Raw genomic sequence first — 8,584 nt, 5'->3', positions numbered from 1 at the left:
GGTATATATAAATTAAATAATTTTTCCAAAACTATTTGTTCATATAATATTTGAAGATGTTAAGACAAAATACATGGTCTTAACTGGAGAAGACTTAGATTTTGTTGTTGCTTTTCCCATGATTCATTTCAATAACTAATTAGTTATTAAGAATTTATTATTTTCATTTTATACTTTATTATGATCTGTAAATATATTTTTTATTATTTTTCTTTTATTGTGTCTCAATTTATTGTAAATATTACAATACTATTATATTGATTGTTATTATACCTATTTTTAGTATTACCTATTAGGACTAAAATATTAAATTATTTTATTTTTCTAATATAAGTACCTAAATAGGTACATTTGCTACATTTACAGTTGGCTGTAATGTAGGCTGTTGTCCATTTTTCTTTCAACAACTCTGTCGAAGCGGTGCCATCATATTGGCTAACTAAAGATAGCCGTTTATGTGCTTAGCCAAACAATGATAATTTAGCTAAAAAAATGAGAGCCAACAGAGCAGCACCCAACAAATTAGAATTCACATATTATAAATGTAGAGTTATATCTAAAAATATTGGTAAGTTAATTTAAAACATTTTTCTAACTTACTATATTATAATACTTTTAATTATTTAGAATAGTTGAATGATGCTCAGCTTAAAGCTGATAAAGCGCAATACACATCAGATGTTTCTGACTTTGATACACATAAAAAAAAAGATAAAAAAAAGTATTCATCAGTAAAATTCGCTCCTGAAAAAACTCAAAAAAACAATCATGTTTTAAATGAAATTAATGAATCCCATTCATCAGGAGTTTGTAAGTCAAATCATTTTTTGTATCTAAATAACAGTAGCAGTATAATTTAATTTGGAAATTATGTATTACACTGATGTACCTATCTATTTTTAATTGTATTATACATCTCTAATATATTACAGCATCAATACTTGATGATTGCGATAATGATTATTTAGATAAAGATTATTTGCCTGCAGATCAGCAAAAGATTACTTATGATGAAAATGAACTTATTGTTGATAGTGACCTAAATTTTGGTATGTATATAGTATAATAGTAGTATAGTATTGCAGTATAAATTAATAGTATTCCTATTTCCTAGTAGTGCAGTATTAATAATATATTTACCTATGTTAAATCATCAATTAATGTTATTCATATTTATTATGTTAAATTATTAGAAATTATAACCTTATATTATGTACTTATTACAGAATTTAATGATAAGTTCAGTGGTTTAACAAATGAAGAATATAACTTAATTGATGTACAAGAAGGTAAATTTAATAAGTAATGTATAAACAGTGGATTATAAAAAAAATAAAAATGACATAATTTCAGCTACAAATAAAAAAATAATAAATAAGGATAAAACAAAAAAAATAAAATTGTCAGATTCAAATCAAAAGGAATTCTATGTTTCAAATAATAGTTGTGGTATGTAATCTCAATCTTTGTAAAATATTATTATCTTTATAAATAAATTATGGGTACGCTAAGTATAAAATATTTTTATTAAATGCTACAATGTTTTAATGTAATTATAAATGCATTGGTATAAGTTGAAAATTATATTTTATAAATTAATATTCTAGCTTATTTGAATACTCCAAGTACAAAAAATATGCTATCGCAATCAAACACGACTGCTGCAAGTCCAACTTCTGCAAATGCTGTTAATGATTATTAAAATCAATTTCCTGTTGTATACTATAATTTTATCAATTGAAAGTAAATTTTTATTTTTAGTATTCATCTTTTTTTTTATGTCATAAGGTTTTCTAAAATTAGCTCTTAATTATTTAGCTTCTTTAAAAATTGAAATGACATGCAAATGGTTCATGAAGTTGATTATTTTATATCCAATTGGCCTTTATCTGACATGGATGATTTGTTAAGTATGGAACAAAAGATAAAATCTGACCAAAACTTCAGCAAACAAGTTGTATGCATTACTCCTTACAAGGGAAAATTAATGTTTACTTATAATATTATTACATTTTGTTGCAGGTATGTGAACTATCCAGAATTGGTGGCAAATCACTTCAAAATATGATCTACAAAATCATGAAACGGGTATTTGAAGATGGCATATTAATACAATACACATATTATGGATTAAGAAATAAAGAGAATTTTTCATTATTAGCCATCAACAGAGCAATATTTGGTAATAATACTTTATAGGAATTATTATTTTAAAATCATATGAGATTAATAGAATGCTAATTACAATATGTTCTGTGTTTATTGCCCAGTGTTGTAAAAGATGCTTACAAAAAAAGTATTTGAGTTAATATTAAAATAATTAAAGAAGATTTTTTTTTTTAATTATTTAATATAATGATTATTAAATAGTTACATATGTTCAAAACTTTCTAACTTTGAAATACCTTAATTTGCCAATAATAATTAATAAATTATACAAGAAAACCAAAAATGTTAACATTAAATCTTGTGAATAAACAAAATAGTTTCATAAATTCTGAATATTAGAAAAAATTTAAATTAAAAATTGATACTAGATTAACGTAAAAATATTAACATAATCTTATTATGGATATTAAAGTTTTATTTACATTTTTTATTCAAAAAAGAATATTTTGAAAAAAGTTATTACTTTATAAAATATCAAAATAAACAACTTTACTAAGTCTTAGACTTATAGACTTAAACAAATTATTATATTTTTACGCATATGACGTCGACTTACACGTTTGTAGCTTATAAGACCATTTATCGTCAGATTGCGCGCGAGTGCCGAGTACGGAGCTTAAATAACGTGAACACCGCATCGTCTAAAAATATGTCCTGAGAAGGGAAATCGTGAAACGAATGCACCTAACGGATGAATTGTGGTAATTCCGGTTGCAGTTTTCGTGACATCCGTGATTGTTTGGTACGACATAATACATTCTAGACTACGGCAATGCTGCCATTCCCGGGACAATAATATATTTCAAATGCCCACTACACGGATAATAGAAATAACAATAACGACAGCCCGTCGTGGATAGGTACGTCCAAATGTGATAGTTAGTGGACGAAAGAAATGTTAAATTCCAACTGTTATCGGCGCAGTTAAATCGTAATTTTAAAACGAAAAACGATCGGTGTTGGTTAAGTAATTTTAGTGTTCGTCTAGACCTTAGAATCGTATCGATATTCCAGATTGTAAAAATTAAATGTTATTCTATAGTTGTTCACAACTAGCAACGCAAACGGGCCTCGAAACATTTCATAACCCGGTCCGTTGACCGTGCCACCGTACCCCGCGATTCTAACGACGAGACACGATATAATAAGATTTACCTACCCATAAAATAACAAATAATAATATTATAATATGCACTGTTATACTCACCAAAGATAACCAACGCACTGTGACAAAACCGCTGCAAGAGTATTTATTTTCTGTCCGTTTCGATAGGTTCTGGATATGCACTACCTTCGACGACCGCACTAGTGAATCGAATGCACAGCGATCGACCCGAAATATACCAGTTACATACAAGATGCTAATTGTTTAATAATTGGCCCGCGATGAACTTTATACGTCCTTTAAGTACAATACGTCACGCCAAAATAATTACAAATCGTATCGTCAGATTCATTAAATAATAATTTTGATGCAAGCATTGGTGTGTATGTGTGTTGATAAAAAATTTAATTTACTTGATAATTGAACAATCGATTATATACGTAGAAAATGTCAAATATTCCACGAGTGCTCCCGTTTTTCGATAACCTTTATAACTGTTTTACTTAATTATCGAATTAGTTTTGCAATCATTGATTTATCGATCAAATAACAATTTGATATTACTCATAATTTAAAATGATATATTTAATATAATAGTCATATTATGTAGTTTTAATTGTACAATTTCAAATCGTTACATTATAATATAACATGTATAAATTGCCGCCTCGCTCGTTAAAATATTATTCATAATGAAACGGCATTATTTTTTTCTGCTCCGTCGATATTTCGAACTGTCGTTAATTCGAAATTGTGCAAAACCCGTGCCGACTTCGAACCAACGACCGTCGACTGTGTTTACATTTTAAGCGCAATGTCTAGTACCCCACGTGCGCAAAGCTATACGAGATACCTGTATAATATAGTATATATATATAGATAATTATTTGATATTTAAGCATTATACGACTCCACCACGTCCGACCGTTCAATCGACACGTACGTTCCGTCATAGATTTTTAGACATCTTTATGTACCTAAGTCTGTCGGACCAACACTTGCGGCGTACATACCGTTATATTAATCTGTTCTACCGGTGTACACGTATTTAAATGTATAGTCACAAATAGTTAGCTACTACAATTATTAACATTCTATCGTATAGTTAATACGATGACTTTTGTCGTTTGACACGTCATCCATACAAAACGGAGATACGTCTGTGCGTGTGGGGATAAAAGAGATGCTACGCACGATTTTCGTAGTAAATTTATTTTTTGCAAGACGATGCTATCGTTACAATAAAAAATTTACATATTTGGTTAGGTTTATTCACATATTATTTTACATATTATATAGGTATTATTTACAATTTCGTACAACTAATTTCCATCACGGCTTATTTGTAGGGTTTATTTCTTTTAATTTCTGTTTTGTTCCAAACTTCTGAGTCGATCTCACTCTCTCCGCCGGAGGCAAGCCGTCTCTGAGTAATTGTTTGTTCTCCGCGAACCTCTCATTTCGCATATCCACGTATTGCTTTGGAGGCTGTTCTTTGGGTTTCAGCCCAGACGACGGACTGGGGTTTTTCGATGATGACGGTGGGATTTGTTGCCAAGATGACATTCTGAACACTGCAATCACGAAAAACAAATTATTATATTTTTACGCATATGACGTCGACTTACACGTTCGTAGCTTATAAGACCATTTATCGTCAGATTGCGCGCGAGTGCCGAGTACGGAGCTTAAATAACGTGAACACCGCATCGTCTAAAAAGATGTCCTGAGAAGGGAAATCGTGAAACGAATGCACCTAACGGATGAATTGTGGTAATTCCGGTTGCAGTTTTCGTGACATCCGTGATTGTTTGGTACGACATAATACATTCTAGACTACGGCAATGCTGCCATTCCCGGGACAATAATATATTTCAAATGCCCACTACACGGATAATAGAAATAACAATAACGACAGCCCGTCGTGGATAGGTACGTCCAAATGTGATAGTTAGTGGACGAAAGAAATGTTAAATTCCAACTGTTATCGGCGCAGTTAAATCGTAATTTTAAAACGAAAAACGATCGGTGTTGGTTAAGTAATTTTAGTGTTCGTCTAGACCTTAGAATCGTATCGATATCGTAATTTTAAAACGAAAAACGATCGGTGTTGGTTAAGTAATTTTAGTGTTCGTCTAGACCTTAGAATCGTATCGATATTCCAGATTGTAAAAATTAAATGTTATTCTATAGTTGTTCACAACTAGCAACGCAAACGGGCCTCGAAACATTTCATAACCCGGTCCGTTGACCGTGCCACCGTACCCCGCGATTCTAACGACGAGACACGATATAATAAGATTTACCTACCCATAAAATAACAAATAATAATATTATAATATGCACTGTTATACTCACCAAAGATAACCAACGCACTGTGACAAAACCGCTGCAAGAGTATTTATTTTCTGTCCGTTTCGATAGGTTCTGGATATGCACTACCTTCGACGACCGCACTAGTGAATCGAATGCACAGCGATCGACCCGAAATATACCAGTTACATACAAGATGCTAATTGTTTAATAATTGGCCCGCGATGAACTTTATACGTCCTTTAAGTACAATACGTCACGCCAAAATAATTACAAATCGTATCGTCAGATTCATTAAATAATAATTTTGATGCAAGCATTGGTGTGTATGTGTGTTGATAAAAAATTTAATTTACTTGATAATTGAACAATCGATTATATACGTAGAAAATGTCAAATATTCCACGAGTGCTCCCGTTTTTCGATAACCTTTATAACTGTTTTACTTAATTATCGAATTAGTTTTGCAATCATTGATTTATCGATCAAATAACAATTTGATATTACTCATAATTTAAAATGATATATTTAATATAATAGTCATATTATGTAGTTTTAATTGTACAATTTCAAATCGTTACATTATAATATAACATGTATAAATTGCCGCCTCGCTCGTTAAAATATTATTCATAATGAAACGGCATTATTTTTTTCTGCTCCGTCGATATTTCGAACTGTCGTTAATTCGAAATTGTGCAAAACCCGTGCCGACTTCGAACCAACGACCGTCGACTGTGTTTACATTTTAAGCGCAATGTCTAGTACCCTACGTGCGCAAAGCTATACGAGATACCTGTATAATATAGTATATATATATAGATAATTATTTGATATTTAAGCATTATACGACTCCACCACGTCCGACCGTTCAATCGACACGTACGTTCCGTCATAGATTTTTAGACATCTTTATGTACCTAAGTCTGTCGGACCAACACTTGCGGCGTACATACCGTTATATTAATCTGTTCTACCGGTGTACACGTATTTAAATGTATAGTCACAAATAGTTAGCTACTACAATTATTAACATTCTATCGTATAGTTAATACGATGACTTTTGTCGTTTGACACGTCATCCATACAAAACGGAGATACGTCTGTGCGTGTGGGGATAAAAGAGATGCTACGCACGATTTTCGTAGTAAATTTATTTTTTGCAAGACGATGCTATCGTTACAATAAAAAATTTACATATTTGGTTAGGTTTATTCACATATTATTTTACATATTATATAGGTATTATTTACAATTTCGTACAACTAATTTCCATCACGGCTTATTTGTAGGGTTTATTTCTTTTAATTTCTGTTTTGTTCCAAACTTCTGAGTCGATCTCACTCTCTCCGCCGGAGGCAAGCCGTCTCTGAGTAATTGTTTGTTCTCCGCGAACCTCTCATTTCGCATATCCACGTATTGCTTTGGAGGCTGTTCTTTGGGTTTCAGCCCAGACGACGGACTGGGGTTTTTCGATGATGACGGTGGGATTTGTTGCCAAGATGATATTCTGAACACTGCAATCACGAAAAACAAATTATTATATTTTTACGCATATGACGTCGACTTACACGTTTGTAGCTTATAAGACCATTTATCGTCAGATTGCGCGCGAGTGCCGAGTACGGAGCTTAAATAACGTGAACACCGCATCGTCTAAAAATATGTCCTGAGAAGGGAAATCGTGAAACGAATGCACCTAACGGATGAATTGTGGTAATTCCGGTTGCAGTTTTCGTGACATCCGTGATTGTTTGGTACGACATAATACATTCTAGACTACGGCAATGCTGCCATTCCCGGGACAATAATATATTTCAAATGCCCACTACACGGATAATAGAAATAACAATAACGACAGCCCGTCGTGGATAGGTACGTCCAAATGTGATAGTTAGTGGACGAAAGAAATGTTAAATTCCAACTGTTATCGGCGCAGTTAAATCGTAATTTTAAAACGAAAAACGATCGGTGTTGGTTAAGTAATTTTAGTGTTCGTCTAGACCTTAGAATCGTATCGATATTCCAGATTGTAAAAATTAAATGTTATTCTATAGTTGTTCACAACTAGCAACGCAAACGGGCCTCGAAACATTTCATAACCCGGTCCGTTGACCGTGCCACCGTACCCCGCGATTCTAACGACGAGACACGATATAATAAGATTTACCTACCCATAAAATAACAAATAATAATATTATAATATGCACTGTTATACTCACCAAAGATAACCAACGCACTGTGACAAAACCGCTGCAAGAGTATTTATTTTCTGTCCGTTTCGATAGGTTCTGGATATGCACTACCTTCGACGACCGCACTAGTGAATCGAATGCACAGCGATCGACCCGAAATATACCAGTTACATACAAGATGCTAATTGTTTAATAATTGGCCCGCGATGAACTTTATACGTCCTTTAAGTACAATACGTCACGCCAAAATAATTACAAATCGTATCGTCAGATTCATTAAATAATAATTTTGATGCAAGCATTGGTGTGTATGTGTGTTGATAAAAAATTTAATTTACTTGATAATTGAACAATCGATTATATACGTAGAAAATGTCAAATATTCCACGAGTGCTCCCGTTTTTCGATAACCTTTATAACTGTTTTACTTAATTATCGAATTAGTTTTGCAATCATTGATTTATCGATCAAATAACAATTTGATATTACTCATAATTTAAAATGATATATTTAATATAATAGTCATATTATGTAGTTTTAATTGTACAATTTCAAATCGTTACATTATAATATAACATGTATAAATTGCCGCCTCGCTCGTTAAAATATTATTCATAATGAAACGGCATTATTTTTTTCTGCTCCGTCGATATTTCGAACTGTCGTTAATTCGAAATTGTGCAAAACCCGTGCCGACTTCGAACCAACGACCGTCGACTGTGTTTACATTTTAAGCGCAATGTCTAGTACCCTACGTGCGCAAAGCTATACGAGATACCTGTATAATATAGTATATATATAT

General features: G+C 32.0%; 1 pseudogene; it reads left to right on the top strand.

Annotated features, from left to right (window-relative positions):
• Positions 1-375: 375 nt before the first annotated feature.
• LOC132925274 (uncharacterized) lies at positions 376-2,278 on the top strand (annotated as a pseudogene).
• Positions 2,279-8,584: the final 6,306 nt, after the last annotated feature.

The sequence above is a fragment of the Rhopalosiphum padi genome, chromosome 3 (assembly GCF_020882245.1).
Source record: "Rhopalosiphum padi isolate XX-2018 chromosome 3, ASM2088224v1, whole genome shotgun sequence".
In the NCBI taxonomy this organism is placed as follows: domain Eukaryota; kingdom Metazoa; phylum Arthropoda; class Insecta; order Hemiptera; family Aphididae; genus Rhopalosiphum; species Rhopalosiphum padi.
The sequence above is the reverse complement of the archived record's forward strand: the minus strand, read 5'-3'. Positions and strand labels throughout refer to the sequence as shown.